The sequence below is a fragment of the Aquarana catesbeiana genome, linkage group LG09, assembly GCF_042186555.1.
Source record: "Aquarana catesbeiana isolate 2022-GZ linkage group LG09, ASM4218655v1, whole genome shotgun sequence".
Taxonomy (NCBI): Eukaryota; Metazoa; Chordata; class Amphibia; order Anura; family Ranidae; genus Aquarana; species Aquarana catesbeiana.
Window position 1 is genome coordinate 314,983,583 of NC_133332.1, and position 20,281 is coordinate 315,003,863.

Here is a 20,281-nt window from a genome sequence, read left to right on the forward strand (position 1 = left end):
TACAAACTTTTGACAACGATTGTATTTGAGGCTGAAATGACAAGTCAGAGTCTAGGATTACACCGAGTACCCTGGCGTGAGGGGAGGGACTGATGGTTGCATTGTTGATTTTGATGGAAAAGTCATGGAGGGGGGCACGGGCCGGGGGGGGGGGGGGGAATATTAATAGCTCTGTTTTAGAGAGATTTAGTTGAAGGAAGTGGTTGCGACATCCATGCTGATATGTCAGTTAGTAAGTTAGTAATGCGAGAGGAGACTGAAGGAGTGAGGTGAGGAGTAGACAGATAGATTTGGGTGTCATCGGCGTATAAGTGGTATTGGAAGCCGTGGGCAGTTATCAAGTGACCAAGGGAGGAGGTGTAGATGGAGAAGAGAAGGGGGTCCAAGAACAGAGCCTTGGGGGACCCCCACAGAAAGGGGCAATGGAGAGGAGGAGACAGAGTTGTAGGTGACACTGAAGGAGCGCTGTGATAGATAGACAGAGAACCAGGATAGAGAAGAATCTCGGAGGCCAAGGGAATGTAGTTTATTGAGAAGGAGCGGGTGGTCAACAGTATCAAAGGCCGCAGAGAGGTCAAGTAGTAGGAGTATGGAGTACTGGCTGTTGGTTTTAGCAGTTAGTAAATCGTTAGTGAGTTTTAGTAAGGCAGTTTCTGTGGAGTGCTGCGAGCGAAAGCCAGACTGTAAGGGGTCAAGGAGGTTATTTTCACAGAGGTAGGAGCTAAGACGGTTGTAGAGGTTTAGAGGTGAATGGGAGCAATGAGATGGGTCTTAAGTTGTTCAGGTTGGTGGGGTCCAGTGAGGGCTTTTTAAGTATGGGATTGATCTGTGCATGTTTTAGAGGGGAGGGGAAGATGCCAGTAGAGAGGGAGAGATTGAAGATGTGGGTGAGGGAGCATAGGATAGAAGAAGAGGGTGACCGTAGGAGTTGTGAGGGAACAGGATCCAAGGGACAATTGGTTAAGTGGGCATCTGATAAAAGTTTTGTAACCTCTTCAGTAGTAGCCAATTCAAAAGAGGAGAGTGTTGAATGTGCTGTTAGGCAAGGTATGTTGGGTGGGGAAGACATACGCACAGTGGAGGTATCCTCGCATCGATCTTGTCTTTGAAGTGATTGGCAATCTCTTGGGCAGTGAGTGAGTTAGTGAGTAGAGGGGGTGGTGGACGAAGCAGAGAGTTAAAGGTTGAGAAGAGCCGACGGGGACTGGATGACAAGGAGTTAAAAGGAGAGACAAAGTAGGCTTGTTTGGCAGCATGGAGGTAGGAATTGTATTTTAGAAGGGCAGATTTATATAGGGTGAAGTCTTGCAGGCATTTGGTTTTTTGCCACAGTCGTTCAAGAGCACGGCAATGTCTCTTGAGATTTCTAGTGTTGTCAGTTTGCCAGGGTTGTAACGGTCGGGGCCTGATTCTGCGTGTGGTTAGAGGAGCAAGTGCATCTAGTGATGATGAGAGTGAACTGTTGTAGACAGAGGTGGCCAGGTCAGGACAGGACAGGACAGGGGAGAGTCATATAGGTGGTCAGTAGCAGAATAGAGAAGAGAAGGGTTAAAGTGGCGAAGGTTTCTACAAGTAATTGTTTGCTGCTTGGAGGGATGGGTGGTTGGAGGCAGGGATACAGTGAAAGTAATGAGGTTGTGATCAGATAGAGGAAAGGGGGTGTTGGTGAGGTTGCCAGGGTTGCAGAGATGGGAGAATACAAGGTCAAGGGTATTCTCATTGGAGTGAGTGGAAGTATGTGTCCATTGGGTTAGGTCAAAAGATGAGGTTAAGTCAAGAAGTTTAGCTGTAGTTGGGCTGTTAACATTGACAGGAATGTTGAAGTCACCAAGAATAATGGTGGGTATTTCAGAGGAGAGAAAGTAGGGTAGCCAGGCAGCAAAGTCATCAAGAAAGTGCGATACCGGCCCAGGAGGCCGATAAATTGCTGCAATCCTAAGCGAAATGGCAGAAAACAGACGAATACAGTGCATCTCGAAAGAAGAGAGGGATAGAGAGGGAGGGACAGGAAGGACTTGGAAGGTGCTTTGTGGGGATAGAAGGAAGCCAACTCTACCTCCTTTCTGTCTGTTGGGTCTGGGGGGGAGTGAGTCCAATGGAGACCACCATGGGAGAGGGCAGCAGGAGAAGCTGAGTCAAAATTTTGAAGCCAGGTTTCTGTTATGGCGAGTATGTTCAAGCCATGAGAGATGAAGAGGTCATGTACAGATGTTAGCTTGTTACAGATGGAGCGGGCGTTCCAAAGGGCGCATGAGATTGGTGGGCTGCTTTTGAGGAAGCAGGGGGGATAGAAATTAAACTGAGTGGATTGCGGTGGTTGCCAGAGCGGGAGGGGTATTGGATATGTGGCTTGCAGTTGGAAAATGGCGGACCAGGATTAGGAGAAATGTCACCTGAGACTAGGAGAAGGAGGAGGGTGAGGAAGGCAAGGTGGGAGTGGGATGTGCATGAGCGCACGTGTCTAGTGGCCTTGGTGTTTATGTCAGCATGTGGGTGCAGCAACTGCAGGAGATGATGGGTGCCATAGTAGGGAGAGGGTAGGAGTGAGGGTGATATGTGCATGCTGCAGGGAAGAGAGGAGGGGTAGAGTAAAGATAATTTGAGGATAGAAGACACCAATGTGAGAAGGAAAAGAATAAGGAGCATGATCGTGGATAGAGATTGGGAAACTGACTTTATATAAAATAAATGTCAAAAGCTGGTTTGCATGTTTTTTTGTTTTTTTTCTTCCTCCAAACACGTCGAGTTAATGCCAAAGAGCTCAATTTTGATCTCATCTGACCACAGCACTTTCTCCCAATCCTTCTCTGAATCATTTAGATGTTCGTTGGCAAACTTCAGACGGACCTGTACATGTGTCTTCTTGAGGAGCGGGACTTTTCATGTTTGGAGGAAGAAAAATGCTGACAATGACCCTAAGAACAACAACCCTACAGTCAAGCACGGAGGTGGAAACATGATGCTTTGGGGCTGTTTCTCTGCTAAAAGTACAGGCCGACTTTGCTGCTTTGAGGGGCCAATGGATGGGGCCATGTATTGTAAAATCTTGGATGAGATTCTTCTTACCTCAGCCAGAACACTGAAGATGGGTCGTGGATGGGTCTTCCAGCATGACAATGACCAAAAACATACCGCCAAGTCAAAAAAGGAGTGGCTCAAAAAGAAGCACATTAAGGTCATGGAGTGGCCTAGCCAGTCTCCAGACCTTAATCCTATAGAAAATGTATGAAGGGAGCTGAAACTTCGAGTTGCCAAGAGACAGCCAAGAAACCTTACGGATTTAGAGAAGATCTGTAAAGAAGAGTGGACCAAAATCCCTCCTGAGATGTGTGCAAACCTGGTCACCACCTACAAGAAACATCTGACCTCTGTGCTTGCCAACAAGGGTTTCTCCACCAACTACTAAGTCATGTTTTGTTTGGGGATCAAATACTTATTTTACTCACTGAACTCCATTTATAACATTTGTATCATGTGTTTTTTCTGGATTTTTGGTTGATCTTCTGTCTCTATCATATAAAATACACCCATGATAACAATGATAGACCCTTCATTTCTTTGTAAGTGGGCAAACTTACACAATCTGCAGGGGAGCAAATCTTTATTCTCCCCAATGTATATGTACGTGATCCGGTGTGAAGCCGTTATCCTGTGGCCATGGTTGCAGCTGCAGTCATGACCCTGGTATCATTCTTTTTTTTCTAACCAGCAATGATAAATAAAGTAAAAGCAATCTGAGTGGATAAAAAGCTGCTGGATTCCTTTTACATGTGGAGGAAAGGGGTCCAGCCCCCCCCCCCCCCTGCTGTCTTCCTAGGCTTTCCCTTCTCATCGTGCAGTCCGGGACTGAAGCTGGCGGTTTCATTGACCATAGAGATGATGGAGGACTGAAACATCCCCAATCATCTCTATGGTCTAAGAAACCGGAAACAACAAGTATTTCATTCCGATGTAAACAAGCCGCTACCAGCCTGTGACAGCGTCTGATCAAACCGATTTTTGTAACATTTATAAGTATTTCGTATAAAATGTTATCTCTGTTTTATCATCGTATTGTCAGACCGCGTCTGCTTGAGGCTCCGGATGGAACCGCCCACACTGCACTGGGAGGGAGGGGGCGGAGTCAGCGCTCAGACTCATTCAGATCTGAAGAGCCTGAGAGCTATTGAGCTATATAGTAAACAGTCGACATTTTTTTCAGCCAAGCTGCTAAGGATAGCCTAGAAAATACATGAAAATGAGCCGAGTGCTCCACCTACTGGCTGAAAATGAGAATACAATGTAATCAGATCCCCCTGCAAGAAATACAGTATATTATTCAAAAGTGTTTAAGAAAATTTATGCAAACATACGACACATTCACTTCATTCGTTTTGATTAAAATTTTATTCCATCTCTAATATCGTAAATACTCAGAGTTTAATTTGTATAGCGCTCTTCTCCTTGGGGACTCAAAGCACTTAGCAGGCGAGGCAGCCATCTTGGCAATTGCGTTGGCCGGGAGTCGAACCCGGGTCATCTGCTGGGAAGGCAGCTATGCTCACCACTGCACCACCAACGCGAAAGTAACATGTCTTTGGGGTGTGGGAGGAAACCGGATTACCCGGAGGAAACCCACGCAAGCACAGGGAGAACATGCAAACTCCATGCAGGTGTGGTGTCCTGGTCAGGATTTGAACCAAGGACCCCAGTGCTGCAAGGCTCACCACTAAGCCTCTGTGCTGCCCATATTTGGCCTTTTGTTCTCTAAGGCCCGCCCCTGCTGAGCAGGGTACATCAGTTATGTCCAATAGAGCTTAGAGATGGTGCCTTCAGCTCTAGATTGTCACATGGACGGGTTAGGTGACATCGTCCATCTTATGTCCCTCCTGAGTGTCCTGTCTGTAATGTTTGTCTGTGCAATGTAAAAAAATTTGATCTCTATTCTCTAAGGCCCGACCCCCACTGAGCAGGATAAACCAGTGATGTCTATTGGGGGTTATGCTGACCATACATGGATCAAAATTTAGTCGGTTCAGCAGGGACTATGTGTGGCCACCGCGGTTAAATATAAGACTTTGGCCGCCCTGTTGGCATATTTTCGTTCGCTCAGTACTGCAGGTAATGGGCTGCAGCGCTAATCTGTGTATTCTGAATGCGGGGGAGTCTCCTAATGTCAGAATACAATGACCCAGCGAGGAAGATCCCCCTCCACCTGGAATGTGTGTTGGTGTCTCCGCACTGACTAGCGATCCTCCATTCTGCTGCTGTAGATCTGCTGACCCGAGGAGTTCCCGGCAATGCACCAGCGCCGGTAGGTCGGTTTCCGGGTTTTTACTCCAACCATTTCCCCATTCTAAAACCAGGAGTCTATAGGCTACATTCACACCTCCTGTAGCTCCATACCTTCCGTGCCTCCATACAATGGTTGGTGTCAGTAGGGCAGAGGACACTGTGCAACTCAGATTAATCATAAAGGCGTTGTGCTACCTAAAAATGACAATTCTAAACAACTCACTATGGGGGGGTGAAGGGGCGGCTCTTTTAATTAGGCTAATTAGGCGGTCGCCTAAGGTCTCGCGCTCCCAGGGGCCTCACGGCTGCCTACTTGGCCTAGTTAAAGAGCCGCCTCTGCTCGTGCCTGGCTGCCAGCAAAGCCCACTCTTTAACCACTTAAGGACCGAGCCTCTTTCTGAGATTTGTTGTTTATAAGTTAAAAACTGTTTTTTTTTGTTAGAAAATGACTTAGAACCCCCAAACATTATACATTTTTTTTTCTAACTACCTAGAGAATAAAATGGTGGTCGTTGCAATACTTTCTGTCACACCGTATTTGCGCGGCGGTCTTACAAGCGCACTTTTTTGGGAAAAAATACACTTTTTTGAATTAAAAAATAAGACAACAGTAAAGTTATCCCAATTTTTTTTTTATATTGTGAAAGATAATGTTACGCTGAGTAAACTGATACCCAACATGTCACGCTTCAATATTGCGCCCGCCCGTGGAATGGCAACAAACTTTTACCCTTAAAAATCTCCAAAGGCAACGTTTAGAAAATTCTACAGGTTGCATTCTTTGAGTTACAGAGGAGATCTAGAATTATTGCTCTCGCTCTACCGATCGCAGCGTTACCTCACATGTTTGTATCGGCGGCAGGAGAGGGCCCCCCCCCTCTCCCGCCACCGATATAAGTGATGTTGTGGTGAATCCGCCGCAGAGACCACTTTTATCTTCAATATTTTGAATTAAAAAATAAGACAACAGTAAAGTTAGCCCAATTTTTTTTATACTGTGAAAGATAATGTTACGCTGAGTAAATTCATACCCAACTTGTCACGCTTCAAAATTGCGCCCGCTTGTGGAATGGCGACAAACTTTTACCCTTAAAAATCTCCATAGGCGACATTTAAAAAATTCTACAGGTTGCATGTTCTGAGTTACAGAGGTTGTATAGGTCTAGAATTATTGCTCTCGCTCTACCGATCGCAGCAATACCTAACATGTGTGTATCGGCGGCAGGAGAGGGCCCCCCCCCCCTCTCCCGCCGCCGATAAAAGTGATCTTGCGGTGAATCCGCAGCAGAGACCACTTTTATCTGAATCCGGGCCGCTCACTGAGGAAGAGGATACCGGGGTTATGGCAGCTAGCTGCTGCCATAACAACGATATTCCCCTTCAAAGTACCAACCTATAACGACGGTGGGCGGTCCAGAAGTGGTTAACTAGGCAAAGTAGGCAGCCGCCAAGGCCCCTGTAAGCACGAGGCCTTAGGCGACCATCTAATTAAAAGAGCCGCCTCTGCCGTTCACCCCCACAGTGAGTTGTTTAGAACTGTCATTTTTAGGTAGCGTGACTCCTTTATGATTATTTTGAGATGCACGGTGTCCTCTGCCCTACTGACACCAACCACTGCTCTACTGACACCGTCTTGCTTCATCTGGGGTGAAGGACTTGATGGTAGATTGCTGTTATTTCAATGGTGGGGTGTTGCCATCCGTCTTTCGTTGGGTGATAGGACGGGCAATAGCGCTGGCTCACCTGAGCCTGCTGTTTTTCCTGAGCTCTTGATAGTGAGGGGATGTCATCTCTTGTTGATGGTCTTGCTTTTCTGACCATGCCCACTGTTCTGCTGACATCGTCATCTGCCATACTGGCATCATCCATCGCTCTAAGCATAGCATCCAGTGCTCTACTGACACTGTCTGCTGTCCACACACCGTCCGCTGGTTTAGTGATGCCATCCAGTGCTTTCCTGACAATGACCATTGATTTGCTGACACTGACCACTTGACCTACTTGTTGATAGTCTTGCTTTCCTGACCATGTCCAGTGCTCTGCTGACACGGTCATCTGTCTTAATGGCACTGTCCATTGCCCAAATCATAAGTTCCAGTGCTCCACTGACCATGTCCCCTGCTCTACAGACAGTGTCCTCTGTCCACCCACCGTCCGCTTCTGTACTGATACCATCCTCTGCTTTCCTGACACTGACCATTGATCTGAGGACATCAACCTCTGCCATACTGACACCATCTACTGCTCTACGGACACTGTCCTCTGCTCCATTGACATCATCTACTGTTCTATTGGCATCGTCCACTGCCCCGGTGACAACGTCCAGTGCCCCGGTGACAACGTCCAGTGCCCCAGTGACACCGTCCAGTGCCCCCGTGACACCGTCCAGTGCCCCCGTGACACCGTCCAGTGCCCCGGTGACACCATCCACTGATGGTGGATTGCTGTTATCACATGGTGGGGTCATGCCATCCGTCTCTTGTGCAGTGATAGGACTTATAATAGCACTGGGTCGCCTGAGGCTGCCGTTTTTCCTGAGCTCATTCATCTGGGGTGCTTCAGCACGTGATGGTGGGGTGCTGCTGCCAATCTGTTTGGTGTTGTCTTCAGTCGTTTGTGGGGTGAAAAGACGTGGAATAGCACTGGGTCGCCTGCTGTTTTTCTGGAGCTCAATCAGCCAGGGCAAAGCATGTAATGGTGGCGAGCTGTTACCACGCGGTGGGGCGGTGCCACCCGTCTTTCGTGGGCTGACAGGACGGGGAATCGCACTGGGTCGTCTGAGGCTGCTGTTTTTCCCGAGCTCATTTATCTGGGGTGAAGCAAGTGGGGTGCCGCTGCCAATCTGTTTGATGATGTCTTCACTCCTTCGTGGGGTGAGAAGACGTGGAATAGCACTGGGTCGCCTGCTGTTTTTCTTGAGCTCAATCAGCCAGGGCAAAGCATGTAATGGTGGTGAGCTGTTACCACATGGTGGGGTGATGCCACCCGTCTTTCGTGGGCTGATAGGACGGGGAATCGCACTGGACCGTCTGAGGCTGTTTTTCCTGGGCTCATTTATCTGGGGTGAAGCAAGTGAGGTGCCGCTGCCAATCTGTGTGGTGATGTCTTCAGTCTTTCGTGGGGTGATAAGACGTGGAATAGCACTGGGTCGCCTGCTGTTTTTCTTGAGCTCAATCAACCAGGGCAAAGCATGTAATGGTGGCGTGCTGTTACCACGCGGTGGGGCGGTGCCACCCGTCTTTCGTGGGCTGATAGGACGGGGAATAGCACTGGGCCGTCTGAGGCTGTTTTTCTTGAGCTTAATTATCTGGGATGAAGCAAGTGATGGTGGGGCGATGTCCTCACGTGATGGTGGGACGATGTCCTCACGTGATGGTGGGACGATGTCCTCACGTGATGGTGGGACGATGTCCTCACGTGATGGTGGGACGATGTCCTCACGTGATGGTGGGACGATGTCCTCACGTGATGGTGGGGCGATGTCCTCACGTGATGGTGGGGCGATGTCCTCACGTGATGGTGGGACGATGTCCTCACGTGATGGTGGGACGATGTCCTCACGTGATGGTGGGACGATGTCCTCACGTGATGGTGGGACGATGTCCTCACGTGATGGTGGGACGATGTCCTCACGTGATGGTGGGGCGATGTCCTCACGTGATGGTGGGGCGATGTCCTCACGTGATGGTGGGGCGATGTCCTCACGTGATGGTGGGGCGATGTCCTCACGTGATGGTGGGGCGATGTCCTCACGTGATGGTGGGGCGATATCCTCACGTGATGGTGGGGCAATGCCCTCACGTGATGGTGAGGCAATGCCCTCAAGTGATGGTGGGGCAATGCCCTCACGTGATGGTGGGGCAATGTCCTCACGTGATGGTGGGGCGATGTCCTCGCCTGATGGTGGGACGATGTCCTCGCCTGATGGTGGGACGATGTCCTCGCCTAAAGGTGGGACGATGTCCTCACTTGGTGGGGCAATGTCCTCACGTGATGGTGGGACGATGTCCTCACTTGATGGTGGGGCATTGTCCTCACGTGATGGTGGGACGATGTCCTCACGTGATGGTGGGACGATGTCCTCACGTGATGGTGGGACGATGTCCTCACGTGATGGTGGGACAATGTCCTCACTTGATGGTGGAGGGATGTTATCACTTGATGTTATGGAGAATCGGTTGAACGACTTGAAGTATACTACCAGCAGCGCCTGCAGTATTACGAGCAGCACCAGCAGTATCGCAGGCAGCACCGGCTGTATCATGACAAGCCCCGGAGAGTATTCTGACCAGATCTCCACCACAATATTTGTAAGCAGGGGCAGGCCTATATTGTCTAAGACCAGCCCCTCGCTGGACCAGCAGAAACCAGATCTGACCAGACCTTCATAAAATAATTCCATCAGCTGCAGGAGCATCAGAAGTTTTCCTAATATCTTGGCCAGAACATCTCTGCGCAGGATGTATTTCAGAATGATAATACTTAGCCAGAGGGTCATCTTTACCCACAATCCAGTGCTGGCCAGTAATGGGAACCAGCTAGAGGGTTCCGGCGGCTCGTTTGCCATTACTCTGACCATTTCCTCCACAGGTTCCTCCATGGGCTTGATGGTTGCATTCTTCTCTGCCATGAGAATCTCTGGAGGTAAGTTTTCCAATGTGCTGACCATTTCTTGGGACAATTCCTGGGCGAAATGAAAGAACGTATAAAAGATTAATGGAACCGTTTGTAACACAGATTCACATCAGGTAAACTTATTACATATGCGCTCGGTGCAGATAGATGTATAATATCGTCAACAACTTCAACAACTGTTGCATTTATGATTCAGTATTAATAATCTTCATTAACTGTGATGAAGCCCATTGCATTCAAGAAGCATCGTAAGAGTCAGGGGGCTTTATTAGATCAAAAAAAAAAATTATATATATATATATATATATTATATTATATATATCTGCTCTGAAACAAAGTAAAAATCATAATAAATAAACAATCAGTGTGTATATGTGTGTGTATATATATATATATATATATATATATATACACACATATACACACTGATATATATATATCTGCTCTGAAACAAAGTAAAAACATAAACAATATATATATATATTTATTTATTTTTACACTTTTTAATTTTTTAAAATTAAAAAAAAAAAAGGGGGGGGGTAAAAAATGTAGAAAGTGCTTACCATGTCCTCCACTGGCCGCTCCGTTGTTCTGATAATCGCCCCCTTATCCAGCATGTGGATATCTAGGGGGTCTTTGGTGACGTTCCGTCTTCCTCCCCAATGGAGGAAAAACAGAAGAATCAAGGTGAGGGTTGGACTCCTCATTCTCGTATGAGTTGTTATTATATAATATAAATAAATCAGCTCTCGCCGATCGCTATCAATCAATAAGAACCGACTGACACTAAATTCAAATCACTGGAGTTCCAATGAAACACACAGAAATCTGAGGAGCTTCTCTAAGTAGAACTTGTCTCTTTAGAGATGCGAGTCAAATGACACGGCTGTGCGGCTTCAACGGCTGTTCATAGCCTGCGGGGGAGGACAAGTGACCAAGTGTGACGTCATAGAGAGCGTGCATGTGACTTCCTTATAAGGAAGTCCCATAGAGCTCCATACTGACTGAGAAATGTGTCACGTTTCTTATTGGATGTTTCCTATTGGATGGAATAGATATCATTGGGGAATTTAGGAGAATAATGGGGTCATGGAGGGAAATAAAAACGAGTTTTAGATCTCCTCTGTAAATCTAAACTGCTAATTGGTTTGCAATTAAAAAAAAAAAAAAATTCTATGAAACCCATGTGATCAATCGGACCTATCAATGAGTAGATTGCAGAAGCTCCTCCCCTCTACGGAGCAGTTCGGCCAGCAGGGGGATCTGTGTATGGAGGACTACACCTCCCAGCATGCCCCGCTCTCCCCATAGAGATCTGTGTCAATTGTGTAGATATGTGATGGGAATATAATATCCCCCCCTAATCATGGCGGCTCTCCGGGGTACACACACTATGAGATCACATTATATCACTATAGATCATGAGGAGATAGAAGCTAAGACTGGCATAATTGTTAACAAAGATGGCCGCCGGGGGGACAGTGAGGGGGCGGAGACTTCACTGTGACGTGACATCCCCATGGAAACCAGGAAGTGGTGCGTCAGTTACAAGAGGCGGCTGTTGATTGGAGATCCCGATGGCTCAGGGAGGAGTAGTGACCAATCAGGAGCGGAGGGGGAGGAGCCACAAGTCCCAGCAGTACCGCACAGCACAGGAGGAGGAAGCCCCGGATGTAGATATGTGAACCACCAAGGCCCCGGACCTCCCCGCACCCCACACAGCAGATAAAGTCTCTTTATTTTGGAAAATGTTTTTTTTTTTGGGGGGGGGGGGCTGTGTATAGTGAAGGGCAGGGGGGAGGCAACCTGGGGGCCCTGCAGCTGTTTGTAGAACTACAAGTCCCATCATGCCTCTGGGAGTCATTGTAACTGCCAGCCTCGCAATGCCTCATGGGAAATGTAGTTCCACAACAGCTGGAGGCCTACTGGTTGCCTCCCCCCTGGTGTAATCCCCCCCACTGTGTGTTATTATGGGGTATCTCCAGTCACTTCCTGTCCCAGAGACACAACAGGAAGGCGAGAAGAAATCCCCCCGATTAGTTGTCACCCAAAACAGGTTTCTCCATCGAAAGATCGATCGCCGCCATCCGTTTCCGTAGCAACTAAAATCTGGATTTCCTGTCGCTTCCTGTCCCCGACGACCAATGGGGGGGGGGGGTCACCCGACACAATTCACCCCCCCCTCCCCCCCAGACTCTTTATTGAGACTTTGTTATTTACAAATTAAGATTTTTTTTTTTTTGCTAGAAAATTAATGAGAACCCCCAAATATTATATATATATATTTATTATTCAGACACCCCTAGAGAATAAAATGGCGGTCGTTGCGATACTTTCTGTCACACCGTATTTGCGCAGAGGAATGTCACTTCCGCCCGTAGCTTTTAAAGAGACGTTTGTTTATTTACTTTTTTTTTTCCAAATGACATAAACATATATATATATTTTTTTACTGTATTTTAGTGTAAATATGAGGTCTTTTTGACCCCCCGGATCTCATATATAAGAGGACCTGTCATGATTTTTTTTTTTTCTATTACAAGAGATATTTTACATTCCTTGTGATAGGAATAAAAGTGACACCATTTAAAAAAAAAAAAAAAAAAAAAAACAGTTTAAAAATTAAAGGTAAAATAAATAAGAAAAAAAAAATGTTTTAAACGCGCCCCCGTCCCGCCACGCTCGCGCGCAGAAGCGAATAAACGCCTTACATTGAGCAGCGCCCGCATCTCAAAAAACAGCGTTCAAACCACACACGTGTGAGGTATCGCCGCGATCGGTAGAGCGAGAGCAATAATTCTAGCCCTGGACCTCCTCTGTCACTGTAAACATGCGACCTGTAGAATTTTATTTTTTGTTTTTGTAAACCTCGCCTTGAGGCTGACGATTTTTAAGGGAAAAAGTTTGCCCTTAACTTTGAAGGGTGACGTGTTGGGTATCAATTTACTCGGCGTAAAAATGATCTTTCGCAGTAAAGAAAAAGATTGGGCTAAATTTACCGTTGTCTTATTTCTTTTTATTTAAAAAAAAGTGAATTTGTTTAAAAAAAAAAAGTGCGTTTGTAAGACCGATGCGCAAATATGTTGTGACCGAAAGTATTGCAATGGCTGTCATGTTATTCTCTAGGGTGTTTAAATAAATAAATATATATATACATATATATATACATATATATATATATATATATATATATATTTATTTTTTTAAACACCATTGGTCAACCGTGTGCCCTATCCCGTCGCTCGGGCATAGTGAGTTAGCCGTTGCTGTTTTAATTCCATCCTCCCTTCACCTTTACCCCTATGTCCCAATCAATAATCAATGCTCTAATATATGTTCTGTTTTATAGATTGTATTTACCAAGATTATAAAAAAAAAAAAAACCCTTCCCTGAAGAAGGAGCTCTTGTGCCTCCGAAACGTGTTGGTGTCCGGCTTTCTGTAACATCACTGAGCGCTACGAACTATATATATATACTATGTTTTTTTTAAATACACAATTTTGATACTAATAAAAATACGTTTCATACAATAATGATTGTTTGCACCTTCCTCAAGCCTTTGAAGTCCTATATGTGAGCAGAGTTTTTCTTTTCTCCCATGGACTTGGTATTATGGTCTAGATATTATGGACTGTAGACTGGGTACTGTGGTCTAGGTACTATGGATTGGGTGCTATGGTCTAGGTACTATGGATTGGGTACTATGGTCTAGGTACTATGGATTGGGTACTATGGTCTAGGTACTATGGATTGGGTGCTATGGTCTAGGTACTATGGACTGGGTGCTATGGTCTAGGTACTATGGACTGTGTACTATGAACTATGCACTGGGTACTATGGACTTGGTATTATGGTCCAGGTATTATGGACTGTAGACTGGGTACTGTGGTCTAGGTACTATGGACTGGGTGCTATGGTCTAGGTACTATGGTCTAGGTAGTATGGACTTTGGACTTGGTACTATGGTCTAGGTACTATGGGCTGGGTACAGTGGTCTAGGGACTATGGTCTAGGTAGTATGGACTTTGGACTTGGTACTATGGTCTAGCTACTATAAACAGTGCACTGAGTTCTATGGTCCAGGGCAGTATTTCTCAACTCCAGTCCTCAAGGCACCCTAACAGGTCATGTTTTCAGGCTCTCCATTATTTTGCAGGGGTGCTTTGATTACTTTCACTGCCTTAGTAATTACTACAGCTGTTTCATCTGAGGGAAATCCTGAAAACATGACCTGTTAGGGCGCCTTGAGGGCTGGAGTTGAGAAACACTGGTCTAGGGACTATGGGCTGGGTACTATGGTCAAGGTACTATGGACTATGGACTTGTTACTGTGGACTGCGTTCTATGAACTATGCACTGGGTATTATGGTCTAGGTACTATGGACTTGGTATTATGGTCTAGGTACTATGGACTTGGTATTATGGTCTAGGTACTATGGACTGTAGACTGGGTACTGTAGTCTAGGTACTATGGACTTGGTATTATGGTCTAGGGCAGTGATGGCGAACCTTGGCACCCCAGATGTTTTGGAACTACATTTTACATGATGTTCAACTACACTGCAGAGTGAGTGAGCATCATGGGAAATGTAGTTCCAAAACATCTGGGGTGCCAAGGTTCACCATCACTGGTCTAGGGGCTATGGACCGGGTACTATGGGCTAGGTACTATGCATTGTGGACTGGGTACTATGGCCTATGGACTTTGGACTGGTTGCTATGGTCTGGGTACTTTGGTTTAGGTATTATGGACTATGCACTGGGTACTATGGACTGGGTACTATGGTCTAGGTACTATGGACTGGGTTCTATGGTCTAGGTACTATGGACTGGGTACTATGGTCTAGGTACTATGGACACTGGACAGGGTACTTTGGTTTATGTATTATGGACTGGGTGGTATGGTCTAGGGACTATAGACTGGGTACTATAGTTTGGGGACTATGGATTGGGTACTATGGACTGGGAACTTTGGTCTACATACTATTGACTATAGACTATGGACAGGGTGCATGATCTAGGGACTATGGACTGGGTACTATGGTCTAGGGACTATGGACTCAGTACTGTGGTTTGGGTACTATGGTACTAGGTACTATGTTCTGGGTGCTATGATCTAGGTACTATAGACTGAGTACTATGGTCTAGGTACTATATGGATTATGGACTGGGTACTATGGTTTAGGGACTATGGACTGAGTACTATGGTCTAGGTACTATGGTCTGTGTGCTATGGACTGGATACCATGGTCTAGGTATTATGGTCTAGGACTGTAGACTGGGTAGTGTGGTGTAGGTACTATGGTCTAGGGCAGTGATGGCGAACCTTGGCACCCCAGATGTTTTGGAATTACATTTCCCATGATGCTCAACTACACTGCAGAGTACATTGAGCATCATGGGAAATGTAGTTCCAAAACATCTGGGGTGCCAAGGTTCGCCATCACTGGTCTAGGGACTATGGACTGGGTACTATGGATTGTGGACTGGGTACTATGGCATAGGTACTATGGACTGGGTACTGTGGTCTAGGGACTATGGACTGGGTACTGTGGTCTAGGGACTATGGACTGGGTACTGTGGACTGGGTACTGTGGACTGGGTACTGTGGACTGGGTACTATGGATTGTGGACTAGGTACTATTGTCTAGGGACTATGGACTGGGTACTGTGGACTGGGTACTGTGGACTGGGTACTGTGGACTGGGTACTATGGATTGTGGACTAGGTACTATTGTCTAGGGACTATGGACTGGGTGTTATGTAGGGTGCCCACGTGTCCCGGATTGCCCGGGATTGTCCCTTAATGCATATTTGTGTCCAGGGTCCCGGGCACCTTCATTCCGGGACAATACAGTGTCCCGAAATGGAAAAAAAAAATACCGCCAGTCCGCTACCCTGATAAACATTGCATCCATCCCACAGTCCCCCTGTCCATCCCACAGTCCCCCTGTCCATCCCACTGTCCCCCTGTCCATCCCACAGTCCCCCTGTCCATCCCTCTGTCCATCCCACTCTCCCCCCGTCCATCCCACTGTCCATCCCACTGTCCCCCTGTCCATCCCACTGTCCCCCTGTCCATCCCACTGTCCCCCTGTCCATCCCACTGTCCCCCTGTCCATCCCACTGTCCCCCTGTCCATCCCACTGTCCCTCTGTCCATCCCCCTGTCCATCCCACTGTCCCCCTGTCCATCCCACTGTCCCTCTGTCCATCCCACTGTCCCTCTGCCCATCCCACTGTCCCTCCCCCTGTCCATCCAACTGTCCCCCTGTCCATCCCACTGTCCCCCTGTCCATCCCACTGTCCATCCCACTGTCCCCCTGTCCATCCCACTGTCCATTCCACTGTCCATCCCACTGTCCCCCTGTCCATCCCACTGTCCCCCTGTCCATCTCACTGTCCCCCTGTCTGTCCCTCTGTCCATCTCACTGTCCCCCTGTCCATCCCACTGTCCATCTCACTGTCCCCCTGTCCATCCCTCTGTCCATCCCACTGTCCCCCTGTCTGTCCCTCTGTTCATCCCACTGTCCCCCTGTCCATCCCACTGTCCCTGTGTCCATCCCACTGTCCCTCTGTCAATCCCACTATCCCTCTGTCCATCCCACTGTCCATCCCACTGTCCCTCTGTCCATCCCATTGTCCCTCTGTCAATCCCACTGTCCCTCTGTCCATCCCACTGTCCCCCTGTCCATCTCACTGTCCCCCTGTCCATCCCACTGTCCCCCTGTCCATCCCACTGTCCATCTCACTGTCCATCCCACTGTCCCTCTGTCCATCCCACTGTCCCTCTGCCCATCCCACTGTCCCTCCCCCTGTCCATCCAACTGTCCCCCTGTCCATCCCACTGTCCCCCTGTCCATCCCACTGTCCATCCCACTGTCCCCCTGTCCATCCCACTGTCCATTCCACTGTCCATCCCACTGTCCCCCTGTCCATCCCACTGTCCCCCTGTCCATCTCACTGTCCCCCTGTCTGTCCCTCTGTCCATCTCACTGTCCCCCTGTCCATCCCACTGTCCATCTCACTGTCCCCCTGTCCATCCCTCTGTCCATCCCACTGTCCCCCTGTCTGTCCCTCTGTTCATCCCACTGTCCCCCTGTCCATCCCACTGTCCCTGTGTCCATCCCACTGTCCCTCTGTCAATCCCACTATCCCTCTGTCCATCCCACTGTCCATCCCACTGTCCCTCTGTCCATCCCATTGTCCCTCTGTCAATCCCACTGTCCCTCTGTCCATCCCACTGTCCCCCTGTCCATCTCACTGTCCCCCTGTCCATCCCACTGTCCCCCTGTCCATCCCACTGTCCATCTCACTGTCCATCCCACTGTCCCTCTGTCCATCCCACTGTCCCTCTGTCCACCCCACTGTCCCCCTGTCCATCGCACTGTCCCCCTGTCCATCTCACTGTCCATCCCACTGTCCCTCTGTCCATCCCACTGTCCCTCTGTCCACCCCACTGTCCCCCTGTCCATCCCACTGTCCCCCTGTCTATCCCACTGTCCCTCTGTCCATCCCACTGTCCCTCTGTCCATCCCACTGTCCCCCTGTCCGTCCCACTGTCCCTGTGTCAATCCCATTATCCCTCTGTCCATCCCACTGTCCCTCTGTCCATCTCACTGTCCCTCTGTCCATCCCACTGTCCACCCCACTGTCCCCCTGTCCATCCCACGGTCCCCCTGTCCATCCCACGGTCCCCCTATCCATCTCACTGTCCCTCTGTCCATTCCACTGTCCCCCTGTCCATCCCACGGTCCCCCTGTCCATCCCACGGTCCCCCTGTCCATCCCACGGTCCCCCTGTCCATCCCACGGTCCCCCTGTCCATCCCACGGTCCCCCTGTCCATCCCACTGTCCCTCTGTCCATCCCACTGTCCCTCTGTCCACCCCACTGTCCCCCTGTCCATCCCACTGTCCCCCTGTCTATCCCACTGTCCCTCTGTCCATCCCACGGTCCCCCTATCCATCTCACTGTCCCTCTGTCCATCTCACTGTCCATCTCACTGTCCCCCTGTCCATCCCACGGTCCCCCTGTCCATCCCACGGTCCCCCTGTCCATCCCACGGTCCCCCTGTCCATCCCACGGTCCCCCTATCCATCTCACTGTCCCTCTGTCCATTCCACTGTCCCCCTGTCCATCCCACGGTCCCTCTGTCCATTCCACTGTCCATTCCACTGTCCCTCTGTCCATTCCACTGTCCCCCTGTCCATCTCATGGTCCCCCTGTCCATCTCACGGTCCCCCTGTCCATCTCACTGTCCATCTCACGGTCCCCCTGTCCATCTCTCTGTCCATCTCACGGTCCCCCTGTCCATCTCACTGTCCATCCCACGGTCCCCCTGTCCAGCCCAACTTCTCTCCTCCTGAGCCTCCTCCCGCCCACGAGGGCTGCGACCCGAGCCGCCAGCCAAACTTCCAGGTTTGTACACTACTCACTCACTAATACTATTCTATGAGAAGATGCATGCTTGCTATGAATCATGTATTGCTTTTAACAATGTTCCTTCTAGAATCTGATACTGTATGTTCGTAACAATAAAATTTCCTTTTTTTTTTTCTTTTTTCTTTTTTTTCACATATGTATTTCTGTGTGGCGGAAAGTCTGGCTATCTTATTCCAAATAGGGTGACCACCTGGGTATTAGACCCCTTTCACACTGTGCCGCCCCGGGCGTCACCGGTAAAGTGGCGCTATTTTTTAACCTCCCACTAGCGGCCGAAAAGGGGTTAAATCCGCCTGCAAAATGCTGCCGCAGGGGCATTTTGCCGGCAGTATAGCAGCGCTGCCCCGTTGATTTTTTTGGGGGGGCGTGGGGGGGGGTGTCCCAGAATGGCAGTTTGGAAATGTGGTCACCCTAGTGGTATGTAGGGGTGCAACAGATCGTCATTGATCCGTGATCCGTACGGGTCAACCTCCGCGGATCGGGACACCCAGGATCCCGGGAGCGATCACTTGTAAACAAACCGGCATCAGTTCCTCTCTCCCCTCTGTGTACTGATCTGTACAGTGGAGGGGAGAGATCGGATGGCAGCAGTGCCAATACTCTGCCATTCCCTGCCAATACTCTGCAATACTCTGCAATACTCTGCAATACTCTGCCAATTCTCTGCCATACCATGCCAATACTCTGCCATACCCTGCCATACCCTGCCAATACTCTGCCATACCCTGCCAATACTCTGCAATACTCTGCCATTCCCTGCCAATACTCTGCAATACTCTGCAATACTCTGCAGTACTCTGCCAATTCTCTGCCATACCCTGCCAATACTCTGCCATACCCTGCCATACCCTGCCAATACTCTGCCATACCCTGCCAATACTCTGCCATACCCTGCCAATACTCTGCCATACCCTGCCAATACTCTGCCATACCCTGCCAATACTCTGCCATACCCTGCCAATACTCTGCCATACCCTGCCAATACTCTGCAATACTCTGCAATACTCTGCCAATTCTCTGCCAATACTCTGCCATACCCTGCCAATACTCTGCCATACCCTGCCAATACTCTGCCATACCCTGCCAATACTCTGCAATACTCTGCCAATTCTCTGCCAATACTCTGCCATACCCTGCCAATACTCTGCAATACTCTGCCAATTCTCTGCCAATACTCTGCCATACCCTGCCAATACTCTGCCATACCCTGCCAATACCCTGCCAATACTCTGCAATACTCTGCCATACCCTGCCAATACCCTGCCAATACTCTGCAATACTCTGCCAATACCCTGCCAATACTCTGCCAATACCCTGCCAATACTCTGCCAATACTCTGCCATACTCTGCAATACCCGCCAATACTTTGCCAATACTCTGCCAATACTCTGCCAATACTCGCCAATACTCGCCAATACCCTGCAATACCCTGCAATACCCTGCAATACCCTGCAATACTCTGCAATACCCTGCTAGACCCTGCTAATATATTATTGCAGTGGGGGAGATTGTGAATATTACAGTGGGGGAGATTTTTTTTTGTTGATCCGAAAATGATCCAAACCATGACTCCTGATCCGAGGAACGATCCGAACCGTGAGTTTTTTGATCCGTTGCACCCCTAATGCTATGGTCTAGGTACTATGGACTGGGTGCAATGGTCTAGGGACTATGGACTGGTTACTTTGGTCTACCTACTATGGACTATGGACTGGGTGCTGTGGTCTAGGGACTATGGACTTGGTACTATGGTCTAGGTACTATGGACTGGGTACAGTGGTCTTGGTACTATGTACTGGGTACAGTGGTCTGGGTACTATGGTCTAGAGCAGGGATATGCAATTAGAAGACCTCCAGCTGTTGCAGAACTACAAGTCCCATGAGGCATAGCAAGACTCTGACAGCCACAAGCATGGAAGGAGAGAGTGC